Source organism: Passer domesticus, chromosome 5 (assembly GCF_036417665.1).
Source record: "Passer domesticus isolate bPasDom1 chromosome 5, bPasDom1.hap1, whole genome shotgun sequence".
Lineage (NCBI taxonomy): Eukaryota > Metazoa > Chordata > Aves > Passeriformes > Passeridae > Passer > Passer domesticus.
The window spans coordinates 19034349-19052368 of NC_087478.1; the positions used below are offsets into that span (position 1 = coordinate 19034349).

The 18020-nt window shown below is 43.3% G+C and overlaps 1 protein-coding gene and 1 long non-coding RNA gene across 10 annotated transcripts in view; one reads left to right on the top strand and one right to left on the bottom strand.

Moving 5' to 3' along the window:
- PLXNB2 (plexin B2) overlaps positions 1 to 16139 on the bottom strand; it is a 249411-nt gene extending 233272 nt beyond the window's left edge. For 4 of the 9 annotated variants that reach the window (XM_064422211.1, XM_064422201.1, XM_064422210.1 and 1 more), the window contains exons 1-2: positions 16032 to 16139; positions 6461 to 6563 (exon numbers count right to left, since the gene is read on the bottom strand). The gene's annotated coding sequence lies outside the window, so the exon portion shown is untranslated. Of the gene's footprint in view, positions 1 to 6460; positions 6564 to 15494; positions 15517 to 15649; positions 15867 to 16031 lie in introns of those variants that run through there. The other 5 variants (XM_064422203.1, XM_064422202.1, XM_064422204.1 and 2 more) reach the window with 5 other exon arrangements.
- LOC135301776 (uncharacterized) lies at positions 16025 to 17598 on the top strand. The gene is made up of 2 exons (XR_010363509.1): positions 16025 to 16826; positions 16928 to 17598. It is a non-coding gene; the product is annotated as an uncharacterized LOC135301776 (long non-coding RNA).
- The last annotated feature ends 422 nt before the right edge of the window (positions 17599 to 18020 follow it).

The window sequence follows — 18020 nt, forward strand, 5'->3', positions numbered from 1 at the left end:
TAATGTCTCATGACCTCATTTAGTGGTTTCACAGGAGATCAGGCATTGCAATGCTTCCTCCAACTTCCAGCAAGTGGTTGTACAACCACTTCTGCTTTAGGTGGGATGCAGGGAGTGGAGTGGACAGCCACAAGCCAGCCCAGAAACGCATCCTTCCTGAAAGCTTGTCACTCGCCATGAGAGAGAAACACAAGTCAAAAAGAGAGCCAAGGTGGGATCAGAGCAAAGAGCCTGAGGTGAGCAACAACATCAGAAACCAAGGTGAGAGCACAGCCAAGACTAGGTGTCCCTCTGGTTTTCAGTGTTGCCCTTACCAGACCTCACTGTGAAAGCAAGATATCCTGCCCCATGCTTGAAACCTCCCCATGCTCCCAGGACTTACACTGCCACGTTCCCTCTCTGTGAGGAAGCCTGTTTCTTGTCTCCTGCACTGTAAAATTTAGTGCAAACCAGCTGGTGCATTTTGTCTAGGAATCTGGAAAATATTGCTGTGATTAAAACCAGCTTAATATTAACCCTCTCTGGAATGCAGGCCTGAAATTGATATTAATGAAATAAGATCAGATATTAATATTCTGTACAGCTGGTTCCTCAAGATGTGCTGTAGCGTCAAATCAAATATTTCCCAAATCAACATACCAAATACAAACATAGGATGGCAGGTAGCATGCATGTGTGAGGAGGCAGAAGGAGCATTTTAAAACTTTAGAAGCTGTTATGCTTGCAGTTATAGGCAGCCATGCTTCCCTTCCTGCCCCATCTCCCGCAGCAGCCATATTAATAGCTACTCAATACAGTAATAGAATGCTAGCTGTACACTTCGTTGTTGGAGCTTTTTTAATCTCCAGGTCAATATTAAAAGCATTTGGATGCTTTTTAGGAGGGAGAAATGATTTTGCACTCCAGGAACAGTGAAGCATTTGCAGCATTCCCTAGGAATGCTAGCAAAGGATTTCCTTCACATGTCTCTGCTCATGACTGATGTAGTAATACTTTATTTTAACTGGACCCAGCAGTACAGATTCATAGTTCAATATTGTTGCATAAAAATGCACTCTGTATAACATCTGTGTGATCTCATTAGTTGAATTTATACAATTTATGTACAAAATAGATCCAAAACACCACTTGAGGGTCACTCTGCAGAAGGAGACACTGGAGGGTCTCTGAACAAAATTGTTTGGACACACAATTTTTACTCCTGGATATGCAGGCCTGGGGAAAAAATTCTGCAGTTCTGATCCTGAGCAAGTAAGTAACAGATCCATCTTTCACTTTCCTCTCCTGATAAATGGCAGCCACCTCATTTCCTGAAAAAGATCTAACGATAGACCTCTCCATTGAAGAACAACTCCCAGGTGGGAAGATGAGTCAGCATGATGCTTCCTCCATCGTCACAGAGTAGAAAGTCAATTTCTTTCTCAAGAGTACTCATTTCTCTCTCAAGAGTGCCCTGCAGGTAGCTTGAGGTTTGGTGTACTCCATTTCCACACCTTCAGTTAATTCACCTTCTCTGAATGTCTTGAGTTTCCCAACAGCTTACTTGAAGAAAGCAATCTGATTTTCTTGTAATCTGCTATTCATTTTGAAGCACACAGGTTAATATTAAGTAGGCCACAGATATTTACAGCTAAAGTTAGAAACAAGAAAAATATTCCAGCATTCTCAAACTTTCACATGCAGCCTCATACCACAAAGATAATACCTAAATTAGATGACACCAAGTTTTTAATCCTCTCTTCAAACAGCCAAATAATATAAAGCTACTGCAAGGACTACTCCCATTAGTCAACCTTCCCATAATTCAGCAGTCTGTTGCCAGGTTTCTCCAGATGAGAAGATGAAAACTATACTATCCCCACTATACTTAACAGGCCCAGTCTGAAGAAAAAGCAAGGCTATTGCAAATGTGACAGAGAAGTAGATAAGACAATGCCTTCTGTCGCCCACAGAGCAAGAGGAAAGCCATTCAAACAGCCACACAATGACAAAAAATAAAAAATCTGGACTCCTATGTGGTTTGTTAATCTTTGCACCAAGTAGAGCCAGAAAGTTACAATCTCTCCCATTGGTTTTTGGGAGAGATTGTAATTTCTCTGCCTTTTCTTTCCCAGGAGATGGGCAAAGAATGGGAATGGGTATGTACTGAAAAGAAGGTTACTCTGATAATTTGCAGCTCATACACAAAGTTTCTGGGCCGACAATCTCCTGGCTTTGCATTGCAATTTGCATCACATTTGTAATTGTATTACCAGGACAGCTTTAACTTCATTAAGGATTCACAGGTAAAAAGCAGATGCTGAATCAAATCTTATAAAGCAATGTCTGCATTAAAGGGAGCTACACCAAGCAGAAGCTAATTCAACAGCTTCTCTTTTTGGTTTGTAAAGAGGATATTCATAATTTCACTCAGGAAAATAAATATATATGTGAACTGAGGTAAGGTTTATTTGAACTAAAGAGCAAAAAATTGTGTGGTTTGGAATGTTTGAGTTCATGCTGCATTAAAGTGCAGCTATTTAAAAAGAAATTATTCCAGGAACATATTATCCTTTCCTGTGGCTAATATATATATAAATTACTTTAAAAATTTACTCAAATTGTAATATTTCCTCTCTCTCCAGTAAATATAAGAGCTTAGCATTAAATCTATGTTTTAAAAAAATCTTATATATTCTAGGGACTACAAGTTCAGCCAAACGAGGCCCTTGCAGCCGAGTTTGCCGCTCTGCTTTTGGCACGAGTACAAATGAAATACTCCAGAAGACAGATATGTTACATTCTTTCAGGTGTTTTGAGTTAACATCCACGGAACTCAAGGAATTTCTGTAGAAAAAAACCCATCTTCAGAGAATTTCATAACCTTCAGTTGGGAAACATGAAAGGAAAGTTTCCATAAGACAGAGCATACTTTCCTTTAAAAACCATCAATAGCAACTATAAAATATATTATACATATTGTATATAATAAGTTCAATTTTATATAATTTTTTAAAACAGAGATCCTGTTTCTAAAAAGGAGTGGATATGCACTCCATGCATAGAGCTACTTTTATGAAGTGGATAGAAATGTGTGAAGGAGTACCACTATGGATTGTTATCATACTGTCCTTTGAGTCATGCCAAGGAAGTAAAATTGATAATGAAGGATCTTCTTTTGGGACCAGGAGAGCTCCAGCTTCCTGCTTGTGCTGTCACATGCATGAGCATAAAATGGAAGTTGTGTTTGTATCCATTGCCTCAGATTATAGCTCAACTGTTGATTTGAATTCCCGCAGCCCTTGTACTCTTGGGACCTACCCTATCTCATTTGAAGGAGATTGCATACTGTTTTTCCCCTTTACAGCCTCACCATCACCTTGAAGCTAAGCCTCTCTGTTGATAACCTGAAGTCTCATTTTCACATTTAACAAGTTTCCCTATAGGTCAATTATTAAAGACTGTTCAATACCTAGGATGGAGCTAAATAAATTAAGAATTAACCATTTATTTGTCAACTTTTTCAAAGTCATATTTTTCAATAGTTGCCTAGACTTGTCTCCTTTTAATAAATACACCAAAATGGCATCTGCATATCCTGTTATAGGTATTGGACCCTGTAACTGCTGCATACCCACCATTACAGCATCCAGACTCACAGTTTCCAAATCAAACCTATAAACATCATGGTGGCACTAGAAAATCTTTCTAAGCTCCCTCCAAAAGCATACCAGAGGTAAGAATCTTCCTTGTATTTAGGTAAAGTCTGCTTCAAAGTTATTTTTTCACATGTGAAGAAGATTCTCTGTATTTCTTTTAGCCCATCCTAGATATTTCAGTTTTCTTTCTCTACTGCAAGCAATAAAACACTTTTATGTTCAATACATGAATAGTAGAGATTTTTTAAAGCCTAACATTTTACAAGGTTTTCCTAAAGCTTGTAAAATATGAATGATCTGTGAAATGGCTCCATACATTAAAATGCAACTCGGGCATGCCAGTTCTCCATCTCTCCCTTTATTCATTACTTAGAGGGCCAGGACCCATCCTGGGATGCCTTGCACTAGGAGGGAAAGCACATAACTAATTTCCTAACTGCTCTGTTTACTTTGCATACCTTGTGGGCAAAAGTTGGCAAGAAAGGACTGGAAGCTGTTTGCTTTGAAATTATCACCCCATTTACAAGATTCAAGAGCAAAGTCTTTTAAACTGAGGTAAGAGGGGAAAGGAAGTGACTCTCTGCATGGTTAATGCTTCAGGAGAGTGCTAGCAGTGCACTGGAGGCCATCAGCTGAGAAAGAAAGCCGACACCAAAAAAGCTTCCTCACAAAGTGCACATGGACACAATATTTAGAGCACCAGAGAGAATAAGGGCACTAGCCAGATCTAGGTAAAAGGGTTGTATTTAGTTTAAAGCCACCTCGTTTTACTTGAAACGAAAGAACAGCTACACAGGAGCCTAGCTGCTATTGAAAGTACAAACTCAACACCCTAACTCTGTTTGCAAAAGCCTCTTCTTCCCTGACTAATAGGGCCACCCAAGATGGGACCAGCAGGAAGGGAAGAGCGCTACAGACACAGGCGGGGCTTGATAACACAAAGAACTTGGCAACAAAATTACTTTAAGCAGGTCTTGAATCCTCCTCTTCTTTTTTTTTTTTTTTTTTTTAATGGGCAGGGTGTGGGGATTGCCTTCCAGCTTCTCAGTCCAACACTGCAAATTATCATGTGTTTGCCCAGCCATGCTGTGAAATACAGCAGAGATGAAGGGAAACGTCTAAATACTATTTTCCAAAGCCCTATAACAGCTACATAAAATACAGTCTAATGCTGGATCAACTCTCCTGTCTCGCTCACAGCCCAGCTCCACACAACAGCATGGCAGCACAACCAAGCAGGTACTGGCCACTGATGGCAGGAACTACTTACAGCAGAGCTGCCACTGAAGATTTCATATCATTGAATGATGGTCTGTGCCCGCTGCTAACCCGCTTGGAACAAAAATGCTCCCTCCTGCCAAGTCAACTCATGGATACAGAGCCCAATGTGAAAGTGCTTTGTAGGAGGCTCTGTTCAAGCCAGGAAATCTGGGATGCAAGGTTTACTTTTGCATAGGGGCTTTTGGGAAAGCAACATGGGATAATTTAAGAGAATTACCAGGTCCCTATTCTTTCTGGTCAAGAAGGAATGCTGCAGCATCTACTTGCCCTACTTATACTTGACAAAAATACCACCAAATTGTGCTTTTCTCTACAGATTTCCCAAAATTCCACAAAGTGAAGCAATGAAAAAAGCAAAAAAACAAACCAACAACAAAACCCACACCCACCCACACCCCTCCCCCCCAACAAAACAAAACACACCACAAAATCACAGAGAAATTAAATTGCTTGCTAAAGACAGCAACAAAACCACCATGCTGAAGTCCCCAGTGAAGAAACCTACAGCACCCCACTGCTACAGTGGCTTCCATAGATGGTAGACTGGGCACCAAACCTACTCACAATCAAGCCCAGACTTCTGGTATTCCAGTAAGTATGCCAGTTTCATCTGACTGATTCCACTGAATTATTAGCATGGTGTTGGAGCATCTCAGTTTGGGACAGAGACCTGTCTATCCATGCCAAGTTATCACATGGGAAAGGTCTGAGAAAATAGAAAAGTCTCCAAGAGGGAGGGAAAGGATGTGAGTATGTAACCATTTCTGGCCACAAGTTTACAAACACCTTCTTTTACCAACAAGCAAAGTAATAACATAAAGTAACTCTTCAGCACTGCCTCATTCATAAACTCCTAACTTCCAAGGCTGCTAAACCCTCTTCTGGTATCAGAGTTCCTGTTCAAGTATAATTCAAGTAGATTAATTAAGACACAGACAACAGGAAACACAGTCTGCCTCTTCAAATTATCAGTAGGAGAAAATAGCATGAAGAGTTTAGTTTCAAGAATGCTGTTTATATTTACTCATTTTACAGGCATCAGGATCAAAATTAAAAGAGAATAGCTAATTGCTACAACTGGGAAAAGTAAATAGGCATTTAAATTTGAACAGTGGCAACAAGCAAAACATTGCAAAAGTGAAGTGGAAAGCGTTACTCTGAGCAATTGAGATACTACCTTTTGATTACTAAGTTAACTTTGAGCTGATTCACACCCACAAGTTGCTTAATGTCCTATTACACCACAGGTCCAGGACACACAAAACTATGCATAAAAATCACTGTGGAATCAGACAGCATCCAGGACAATTACAAAGTAAGTACATTTTCATGCCAGATTATTACACTAAATTTGAGGCGGTAACATTTCAACCTAAACCCTAAAGTACAGATATCCCACAGACATCTCTCATCTTGCTGCACCAAGCAGTGCAGTGCTCTACACAAGAAACTCCTCCTTCTCAAGCAAGCAGCACAACACTTTGGAAGAAGAAATGGAGGTAAAAACAAAACCCTCAGTCCAAAAAGAGTTTTTAGCCCACCTGAGCAGCACAAGCGTTGCTAGTGAAAGGGATTTCTTGGGGCTCAGGCTTCTGTGCAAATAGGGTCCGGGATGAAATGCCTTTTGATGTGCACTTGCTCCTGCTGGAAGAGACACAGAACAGATGCTTCAGAGAACACATAAGACAAGGGACTAGGCAATATGCACAATCAAACATAAAGAGCTTGCTCAGGGGGTCTATGGGCATCCTAAGTGAGGAATCATTTTGGAGCTGACATCTTAAGGCTTTGCAGAAAGTTCCTCATTTTTATCTTTATAAGAGTAAGGATGGTGAAGTCTATTGCTTTGGCATCACATTGAAGGCTTTTGCAGCAACTGAAAGCTTAAAGATGCGACATAAGCAACAGATATCAGATCATTGGGATTTTAAAAACAGGACATCAAAACATACAGGACAAATATGTAAAAATTAGTTAACTTCAAGATCTCAGAAAATCTATCATAAGTAACATCACAATGCAACTGTAATGCTTCTTTTGCAGTTCAAAATTACTGGGATTATGCTCTACATTAGCGAAGTGTTTTATTAGCTACCTGGAAATAAGCAAGTCCTTTATGGTAAAATTAAGAGATTACATGGTTTAGTAACATAAGAAATAAAGAAGGCAAATCATAGAGTTAACACAATTACTTGCTAAACTGTGCTCATTCCAACCAAAACAATCTTAAGATACCTGAATGCAGATATATATCTAGTAACAAGGGATGCAGGTAAAGTTTGCAGATCAGAGAACTGTGACCTCTGAAGCAAGGAAAGCAAAAGGGATAAGGTCAACACAGCCTCACAGCTAAGCATCACAAGCAGAGCTTCTGCTGTTATTAGAAGGGCTAAGGTGGCTCCTGGGTTCAAAGATATAAGAGTGAATGGAAATAATGATTGGGGTAGCATGGGGCAAGAGTAACACTGAAATACTCTGCCCAGTTCCATGGCTGATGCTCAAAAAGTGATGTTGAAGATTACAGAACATGCAAAGTAGAGCTACAAAAGCAATTAACATCTGGGGGGGAGGGGGAGGTAAAAAGCATTATGTATAATCAGATTTAAAGGTTCAGTCCTTTTGATAAGCCACCCAGACAACTGACAGTTTACTTGATCATCTTTAAGGAAAAAAAATTATCAGCAACAAAAAGTCTTTAATACAGCCACAAGAAAACTTAAAAGGCATGAACAGATGCAATTTAAAACCATAAAAGGCTATTGTTAGAAACAAGATGAAATTCTGAAAAGGCAAAACCAAATGGGAACAAACTCTTAAAGGTGGATTCTTTTTTTCTCAGAATGTTCAAGGTAAAATATGCTTTAGTCCCAGAATTTGTTTGGCCCATGAGCAATAGCCAAATGAGGTGTTCAAACAGTTGTGAGACTTGACAGTTCCACTGACCTTAAACTATAGATGACAATCTCAAAAAACCCCAAACAAAACCCAAAATCAAAGAAAAAACCCTCAATCAAAAAATTTTAAAAAAAGCCCACAAAGATATTGCCCTGCATTTTCATCAATGTTACCGAATAACAAATTAAATGCACAATGGACTGTGAAATGCTTACAGATCTTCCCCCAGTTAAATGTCAAACCAAGAAGCCATCTGTTAATAAACAGAGATGTCACCTCTCCAGAGTTTTATCCAACCTACTAATACATAAATTCATACCACCACTTAGGACTTTGGATTGCCAAGGCAAATAAAGTCTTATGGTTTTTTATCTTAACAGCTTGGGGAGGCAGAAGGTGACAACACCTGGACCACACAGCACATGCATAATCCGAGCCATGAAGCCAGCTTTGTGGTTGCAGAGTTACTGACTCTTGAAAAACTTCTTAAAAGTACTCGCAAAGACACTTCCTGTCTGTGTAGAAGCTTTTCAGACAAAACCATTGCCATCTGACATGTGTGGGGGAAAAGGAAACCTCAAAGTCACCCACATATACCCATATGGGAGATGTGCACACATCATAACCACAACTGCAGTTTACATGAGGTGTTAGTTCATGAGGGAAAAGTTCCAGTTGCTGATGATGCGTGTTAAAACTGCACAGAAAAAAATTTCACAGCTTTTAAACTACTTAATCATAAAAGACTGGAAATAGAAGAGGTCAAATTACTGCTTTTATTGCCCTACAATTCAACAGGCCCAACATTAAGTTTATACCAATTTGTCCCAAACTGATTCAATAAAGATAGCATGTAAGTTCAACATACACTATGACAATACACTAAGGAAGGCCAAATAAATGTTCTTCTGATATATTTAAGAGAGATATTGCATATTTTGGACTTCCAGCTGCTATGAGCATAATCAGATCACTTAAAGGGAGATTAACTAACTAACTGAAGCTGAAGGAGATCATACCCTTCTACTATTAACCATTCCAAGTGCCCTGTATCTTCAGGAAAGAAGAAGCTTTTATTTGCTTTGCAGGCCTAGTTTAAATCCCAGCAAAAGATGACTAACTTGTCCTCATTCACGATGATAAACTTCACCTTGTATTTCAGTTGCACCCTTTTTACCAGATCAATTTGGTTTATATTTTCAGCCCTCTGCTTTCTCCCTGTGGCTGAATACATTTGACCAATAACAATTTTCCTACAGAGCAAACATTGGTTAAAAAAAATGGTCCTTCATAAATTCTAAACAGTGATGCCAATAGGAATGTAAGAACTAGATCTTCTTTATATACAACTCTTAGACGTCAGAAAGAGATAATATCTCTTCTTAAACTATCTAGAATATAAACAAGAGGCCTGGGGAAAAAGATGTGAGGAGTTCACCCCTCAAATTTTTACATATTTAAAACACAGTCAGTAAGTAGAGAGAGAGAGAACATTAAGCTTTCTGCATTCCTTCTCTAAGACACAGAGCTATCATTAACAATTCCTCTAGATACAGCACGATTAGCATCAGGTTTATGAGAGCGTCCTTCAGTCCAAGTCAACATGCAGACCTAATCCAGTTTAACTAGAAATATGCTAGCCAGGTCTGTTCAGCAATTAGCATGAACATACCTTGTTAAAAAAAGTAAGTTCTGGTACAATTCAATTTAAGTGCTGAACATCTCATGGATTTTTATTTAAAATCATGTTGTTCACAGGCAGTTTCCATGTACCTAATCTGGAAGAGTGGCTGTGATGAGTCTACTTGAAGGTACAGCACAGAATTAGGACATCTCAGGTGCAAAGTTTTTCTACAGCTTCCTGGATTATTGTAAGATTGAGAAGGCAGAAAAAAATATATCTGCAACATGAAGATAACTGATTGTCAAGTAATACCAAGGCCATTCACTGCAAATTATGTAAATCATAGAATCAGAGAAAGGTTTGGGTTGGAAGAGACCTCAAAGATCATCTCATTCTAGCACTCCTGGATACCTTCCACTAGACTAGGCTACTCAAAGCCCCATCCAACCTCACCCTGGCCATATCCAGGGATGGGGCATTCACTCACAGCTTCCCTGCACAACCTGTTCCAGTGCCTCACCACCTTCACTCTACAGATTTTTCCCTAATAGCTAATCTAACCTACTCTCTTTCAATTTGAACCCATCCCTCCTTGTCCTGTCACTACATGCTTTTGTAAATAGTCTTGCCCTATCTTTCCTGTTAGTTCCCTTCAGGTATTGGAAAGCCAGTTAGATCGCCCCAAAGCCTTCTCTTTTCTGGGCAGAACACCCCTAAGCCTCTCAGCCTGTCTCCACAGGAGAGGTGCTTCAGCCCACTCATCTTCATGGCCCTCCTCTGGACTACTCCAACAGTGCCACAACCATCTTATGTTGCTGTCAAGCTGCTGGCCAGGCTTCTCCAATACAGCCCAGAACACAGTTGGCTTTCTGGGCTGCAAGTCTGCATTGATGGGTCATGTTGACTTTCTTGTTAATCAACAGCCCCCAAGTTCCCATCCTTGGGGCTGCTCTCAATTAATTCTCCATCCAGCCTGTACTTGTGCTTGGGATTTCCCCAACCCAGGGCAGGAACTTGGCCCTGCTGAACTTCATGAGCTTTGCACAGGCCCACCTCTCAAGCCTGTCCAGATTCCTCACAATGGCATTGCTTTCCTCCAGCATGTCACTGCACCCCACAGCCTGGTGTCACTGGGAAACTTGCTGAGGGTGCACTCAATCCCACTATCCACGTCATGAACAAAGCTGTCAAAAAGTGCTGATTTCAATACTGATCCCTGAGGAACACCACTGGAACACCAATGGTCATCATGCCATTCACTACAGCTCTTTGAGTATAACCATCCAGCCAATTCCTTATAAGCTGAGAGTCCATCTGTCAAATCCATGTCTCTCCAGCTTCGACAACTATACCATGTGGGACAATGTGAAACTTTGCACAAGTCCAGGCAGATGACATTGGTTGCTCTTCCTTTATCCCCCAACACTGTAAGCTGGTCACAGAAGGCTATCAGATTTGTCAGGCACAGTTTGTCCATATTGAAGCCATTTTGCCTGTTACAAATGACCTCCTTCGTTCCCACGTGCTTTCATGTAGCTCCCAGGAGGATCTGTGCTATGATCTTGCTGGGCCCAGAGGTAAGTCAGGAAGACTGATTGCCTTCATTTTTTACTTGTGGTCTTAAACTAGTGACGCCAGTTAACAAGAAAACAACTGAAACACTAGGAATAAGGTTTTAATTGGATAACTAACTTCTTGAAGACACTCTTTGATTGAATAAATCAACTACTAAATTCACTTGTTTGCAGAATTGCAAAGCTTTTTGACCGGGGGCATGTCAAAAGTGAAACTACAAAGGCAGAAACTTGGAAGCTAACTACAAAGGTGGAGCAAGGTCAGAAGTGTTTCAGAAGGTGCCAGGTGGACTCTGTCCCCTGATGCGTACGGAGGCTGACGAGCCTGGGGAACTCAGCGTGGTGCTAATCATCAATCCGTGCTGGCGCCAGCTCCCAGAAGCTGAATTCCAAAGGGAAACCAAGTGTCCCTACAAGCACGTGGCTGGTGACCACAGCTCTGCTGACACATTCCTGAGGGCAAACTCTGTCCTGCATTATGGTAGTGTAAAGCTGAGCAGTGAAGCAGGGGCTGACCATCACACTGACACTGAGAGTTTTTAAAATAATTATTAGTAAAATTTATTAAGCACAGACATTTTAGACATTACAACAACTAAGTATTCCCTCAACCACCTGAGATGGAAACCCAGAGAGTTCAAAAAATTATATATTTCCAGAGACTCGACTGCAGAGACAGAAACAGGAATACTTGATTTTAACAGATAACTAAATTACTATCTGCCTAAAGAAAGTAAGCCCCAGGTCCACAAGATCCCCTGAACAGTTTTCCAGTCTCTCTGGTTGCACCAGGGCTTGGGCAAACATGTGTCCTCTCCTCCTCCATCCGTCCTCTGCTGCCTCCAGAGCAGCAGAGGCCAAGGACTCCAGGTCTCCTTTTGTAGCCAGATTTGATCAGTTTTATAGACAGAGAACTTTTTGTACCATTAAGCCACTGATCATTAAATAAAATGTCTATTTTGAACTCCTTATTTCTAAATGTGTTTGATCAATTAAAAAGTAAAAGGCTAAACAACATACTTTCCAAATACAAAGTTTTTGGTTTTGTCACAACAGACACCCCCCCTCAATCACTTACTCAGGCTATGTGATTTTATTTTCAACAAGGATTAACTGACCAATGTCAAATCCAAGTCAGACTCATATTTAAACAAAACTCTTTAAATAATACTCCACTAATCCTAGTTATCCCTGGCCTTATTACAACTAATAATATTCTTTTTCTTGTTTGTTTGGGGTTTCTTTCTCTAGCAGAAGCCATTTAAATAGACCCTCCACTATAAGCTGAGCTTTACAATTTCCTATGGTGCATAAGAAAACCTGCAAGAAAAGCCAAAACAAATATCCACTACTGAGTTGAACAAAAAGGTAAAAGTGAAGGAGTAGGAGGAATACCACATCGAGGTTGTTTGTTTACTTAATTTCATCATAATTATTTAGACTCTCATCTCACTAATAGCTGTGCAGGTGCTAACTTTCCTTCAAGAAGGACCTAGAGTTTTTGTTTGCATAAATCAAGTACATTTAATCAAGTGCACATTAGCTCATCAACACATTGGATCTGATGAGAAATTGCATAAGTGACAATGCCAAGCTATTTCGGTGAATATTCATGATATCTCTGTGGAACAGGCTGACTGGAGGAGAGTGAGAACAAAATGACAGTAAAAGAACGGTAGCAATTACTTTTCTAGCAGTTAATGTTGCCATTAACTGCTTGCTGGCAAGAGCTTAAAGTTGCAAACCCCAATTTAAGCTTGTTACCTTAATTTTACAATTGTAATTCAATATTCTGAATGTGGCACCAGTGTAACAAATATCTTCATTCAGTGCTTCATACAATAAATAATTTAAAATATATGAAATTTTCCAAATTATAGCCATTCCAAAAATATAAATGCTTAGTATTACATCTTCATAAAAATAAATAAATGTGCAAATCTTTTTCTCAAAACTGACCCAGAATCCAAACCCATTTGCAAAATTAAGTGGGACTTTTTTGCTCTTAATAGGCATTCATGAACAGGTCTCCCTTCAAAATGTAATTTGTCCTTAGTGATCTTCTGCATGCAAGGCAAACAACTCCCAGTTTTATAAAGCTATACAAAACCTTTATCCAACTTCCAATATCATCTGTAGAAAATTCAGGCAGAGCAATGCTGTGCCCTGAGTGAGGATATTTTACATAACAAGTCCTCAAGTAAGATGAACTAAGAAAGTCTTAGATAAAAGAACACAAAATCTTGGATCACTTTTAGATTTCTAGAATGGATGAAGGAGGAGAGGAAGAGAGAGCTGATCAGGTCAGCACCATCTACTACATCCTTCTGAAACCCAGAGCCTTGTGTGCTGCTGACCAGCCTACGAAGAAGGTCACACAGCTTCTCCTCATGCAGAGCTGCCTCCCCGCCACCACTGCCCACCAAGTTCTAGTACGAGGTACTTCACTGGACTCACACCTGCCATTTCAGAAGAATTTAGATGCTTATGGACTATGGTTCACAACTGCAGCTCAAGTCAGCTGACCCCAGCCATTGGCTTTGTCCCTCTGTCACAGGAGAGAGATACACAGGAGATTCATGCTATCAGACTTCACAACACTAATGTGAACAGCCATAAAATACAGTTTACATTCATATGCCTGTCTGTAAACTCTGGCAGATTCAAAGTTCAATACCAAATAACCCTGAATGGCAGAGTAATCTCTGGCAAAGGGACAGGATGAACAGCTGAATGCATCAGCTTCTGGAGCAAAAGTCAGCGTCACAAGTGTATTTATTGTGCTATCCTTCCCATGTTGTTGACAATCCAGGAGTATCAAAGAAGCCTGATTATCAACACTGTTGTAACAGACTATCACAAACATCCAAAGTTTCAGTTGCACATTTTTGGGGGGTTCGTGTTACTACAAAATACAGTATCACATTTTGATGGGTTGACCCTAGCTTCTTACAATAATCTCCGATGATTTAAACTCCTTCCCAAACACTGACACCATTTAGTTTCTGTACTTAAGTAATATATTTTAAGAAAGACTGTTTTCTAGTTCACAGGCAATCACACTAGGCTTTAGATCCACAAGTGCTCTAGGTAAGGAGAATGAGCCATGCTAGGCTTGGAAGTAGGCTTCCTTCCTTGCTCCCTTTTGTTTTGGCTGGAAGCATGTTCTATTCTGGTGTATCAATTGCAGGCAGCAGCCCCCGTACCCAGGTGTGCTGGATCTGTCTCACAACCTGACAGGCAGGCAGGGCATTAAGCATCAGCCCAACATGCATGTATAATCTCACTCCCTAGCAAATAGTGAACAGGTCTCCCAGTTGATTTGCCTATAGCATGGTACATAGCTGTTGCAAGACCAGTTGCACATTTCAAGCTTTGGGGGGGAAAAAAAGGAAAAAAAAGAAAAAAAAAAAAGAATTTTTTTCAGCCCAAATTTAGAATTGATGTATTTTGAAAAAAACTATTAAGAAAACTGAAATCAATCCTAGGTACATACCAGCAGCATATTACTAACCAACCTTTGCTTCCTCCTAGATTCCATTGCAATGAGAACATAAACAGTAAAATAAGCATATATCTCCCTCAAATGAATTACCTATTCAGAGTTCCCTCTGGTGTTCAATAAGCTCATCATCACATTCAAGGTAACAGCCTTCGTTACAAAAGAATAAGTTCCCTCACGAGCAAGTTATCATTTGATGATGAGCTCAGCAATAAGGACAGAACCATGGTGTTGTAACTCGTGGACAAAAGCAATGTTATTTTCCATCAGATTTCAGAGAGGCGATAAACTTACACTTCCTCCTTTGTATATTCAACCGAGTGTCTGATTAACCTCGAAAGGACCCAAAGTGTTAAAGATCCTTTCTGCCTCCCAATGTCACCAACACCGACGAAGTCTCGGAGAAGGCAAAGTCACAAATTACAGGTACAGCCCGTCTGAACGCGGCACGCAAAGATGTTCTGCACCTCCCGAATAACTATGCTTTGAGTCACAAGCCTTTCCAGCCTCGCACTCCCATTCGCCTCCACGGAACATGAGCAAAGTACAGTGTATCTAATTAACAGTTTGGAAAGAAAGTTTAAAGCTGCCTCTGCAAAGAGACAAAATGCGTTTGCAGGAAAATCCCAAACGAGGTCCCGAGTCGGCGGTGCGCAGGCGGAGCGCGGGGTGGGCGCCGGGCCAGTGCCAGCCGCGACACCGGGGCTGCTGACCCCGGCCGCCTCGGGGTTGCGAAACTCCCAGGAAGAGCAGCCAGCCTCCATCGAGTGGGGCGGAGGGAGCTCGCCGGACACCGGCGCACCCCGGCCGCCGGTCGGGAGGAGCCGATTCCCCGCGCCTCCCCCACCTCCCCGCCCTGCACGGCGGCTGGGAAAGGCGCTCCGAGTCCAGAGCCGCCGCCCGGGAGCCCCTTAACCAAAACCATCTGGTCACGGGCAGCGCGGTAGAAAGCCCCATCCGCCCCGGCCCTCGCCGCTTACCCCCGGCCCTGGTCCCGCAGCAGAGGAGGAGAGAAGCTGCTCTACCCACAACTCAGCAGCTCCCGAGCTGGGGGAAGTCTCCGAGGATTCCGCCTTCCCCCTCCCGTCCGCGCCCCATCCCGCGGCGCGCGGCGGCAGGGCTGGGGCTGCGTTACCTTCAACAGGTGCAGGCGCCGGCGAGGCAGCCCGCGGGCACGGACCGTCCGAGCTGCCCGGGCGGGAGCGGCGGCCCCGGCAGCCCGGGGTGGGTGGCGGTGGGCTGGACAGAGGCGCTACGGCAGCCCCCGGCGGCCGCCCATGCTCCCGGCGGGCCCCGCCGCCGCCGGAGTCAGCGCGAAGGCGGCAGCGGCTGCGGCCACCTCCGAGAGGAAGGACGAGAGCGGCGGGGAGCGAGGGAGGGGGAGGCAGAGAGCGAGAGGAGAGAGAAACCGCCCCAAGAGAAATAATCATCACATGGCGGTCACGATCCGCCGCCGCCCCCCGACAGCCAGAGCCTACGCTTGGGAGCCGGGGAAAAGCTGCGAGGAGGGGACACACCTGTAGGCGCAGCACATATCCGCTGTGAGCACAATGCGAGACAGGAAACTGAAAAAACAGCCCAGGGAAGGAGAGAGGCTCCCGTTCGTCCCTCCTTCCCTCCCTCCCTTTCTCCCTCCCTCCCTCTGTCCGTCCTCCTCCTTCTCCTCTCTCCACCCCCTGCCCCCGGTCAGGATCCGCTTGCAGCGCTGTCTCATGCAGGGAGATCCAGGCAGAAGGCTGGGAGGCGGCAGGAGCCGTACTTTCTCCCCGTTTTCCTTTCCCTGTCTGCGCTTTGTTTTGCCCGGCAGCCAGGCAGAGGCCAGCTCGGCGAAGCGGGGCCGCCCGCGGGGCCGAGCGCTCCCGGAGAACCGGGGCCGCTCCGAGCCCCGCCGGGGGACCGGGGCCGGGCCGAGGCTGCAGCTCCAGCGCTGCGGGCACCGAGCCCCGGCCGGCCGTGAGCCCTTGGGGTGAAGAGCGGGGAGCGGCGGGACTGCCGGGAACTGCCTCCGGGCCGGGGTCGGCGCTTGGCCTCCGCGGCGCTCTCCAGCGGGGCGACGGCACCGCTGGGAAAGGGTCTGCCTGCTGGTCTGTACCTGAGGGCCTTGGGGTACGTGTCGTATCCCGGTGGTGTTCTGAGGACGCTCCTGGACATGAAGGAACATTTTAATTCCCACCCCTTATCTCCTGAGCAGCGTCTCTGAGCACCCAGACTTTTCCTCCCTTCTTGTACACCCTTGTGGATGAGAGGCCCAGAATATGTCACTGGCATCACTTTTACTGAACTTGAAGTACTCTGGGGTTTATCCCTGTAAGGTAAATCCTCTGCAATCACAATTTCTGCAGGTTGTCTCTCTGCTCAAGCACTCTACTAAAAAGCCTGTGTGCAATTTTTTCATGCCTTCCTCCATAAACAGATCAACAGAGTTATTGCAGAGCTCACTTCCCACCTGTTGTGAACGCGGCATCACTGTGCTGCAGCATCTCCACGTTCAGATGTTACATTTGTCTCAACTATAGCTAATGTAAGGATAATCTATTAAAGGAGGGATGTCTTAGGATAATGGCTCAGGTAAGCTTTGGTCAGGATGTTTATACTTTGTAACTTTCCATCAGTGAAATGTGGACCAGCAGTGTTTCAAGGAGTAATTAATTAACTGCTCTTGGCACTTTGAGTGCAGCTTCATTAAATGCTGTGTGTTGTGCTCCTACTAAAACACCGGAGACAGGCGGTCTAAACGCCATGCTTCCCAAACAGGAAGCTGCTGAAAAGTTACCTTTGCATCTCAAAACAGCCACAAATAAAAAAATAAATTAAAATCAGCTCCAAAAACCTGGGCAAGAATAAAGTTATACTTTTGGAAGAGATGTTAAAAGTGGCTTTCAGACCCTGTCTGTGCAAAGTGCCACTGCAGACTTAACAGTGGGTTGGGAACATTCAAACATTATATAGAGTTTTGTGGGGTTTTCCCTTTGGGATTGCCCAGGGGAGGCAGACTGTGCTGGCCGAATTTTGCCAGTCTGGCCCAGTTAGTGTGCTAACCTCTACCAGTAGGCCCTTGTCCTTGTTTTTTGGCTTCCTTCCTGCTCTTCACTTGACTGGGCTTAGTCACTGCAAGATAAGAAAGAACAGCTCTGGCATAACTCTAGTGTTTCAGAAGGTCTGGATTCCCCTTCTGTACCTCTTCACTTACTGGAAAGCTGAAAGGGAATCTGAAGAGAGAGATGGGACTTCCCTAGGAAAATGGAGTTAGTCACGTCCTGCAATCCTTGTGAGGAAGCCAGTAAGGAGAAACTCACAGGCTGCTAATGGGCTTGGTAACACCTGACTTTCCAGGCTGCTTTCTCAACATCTGGGCTTCTGGCCAGGTTGTACCCTAAGTTTTGGCAGAATGCCCTGGAATTACCAGCCTGGCAGCTCTCTTTGTGCCCTGGGCTGTGAATCTCTGCCTTCCATCATACTCTGCCCCAGGGCCTTTTGCTGGGGTCTCTGTCACTCATCCCCCTACC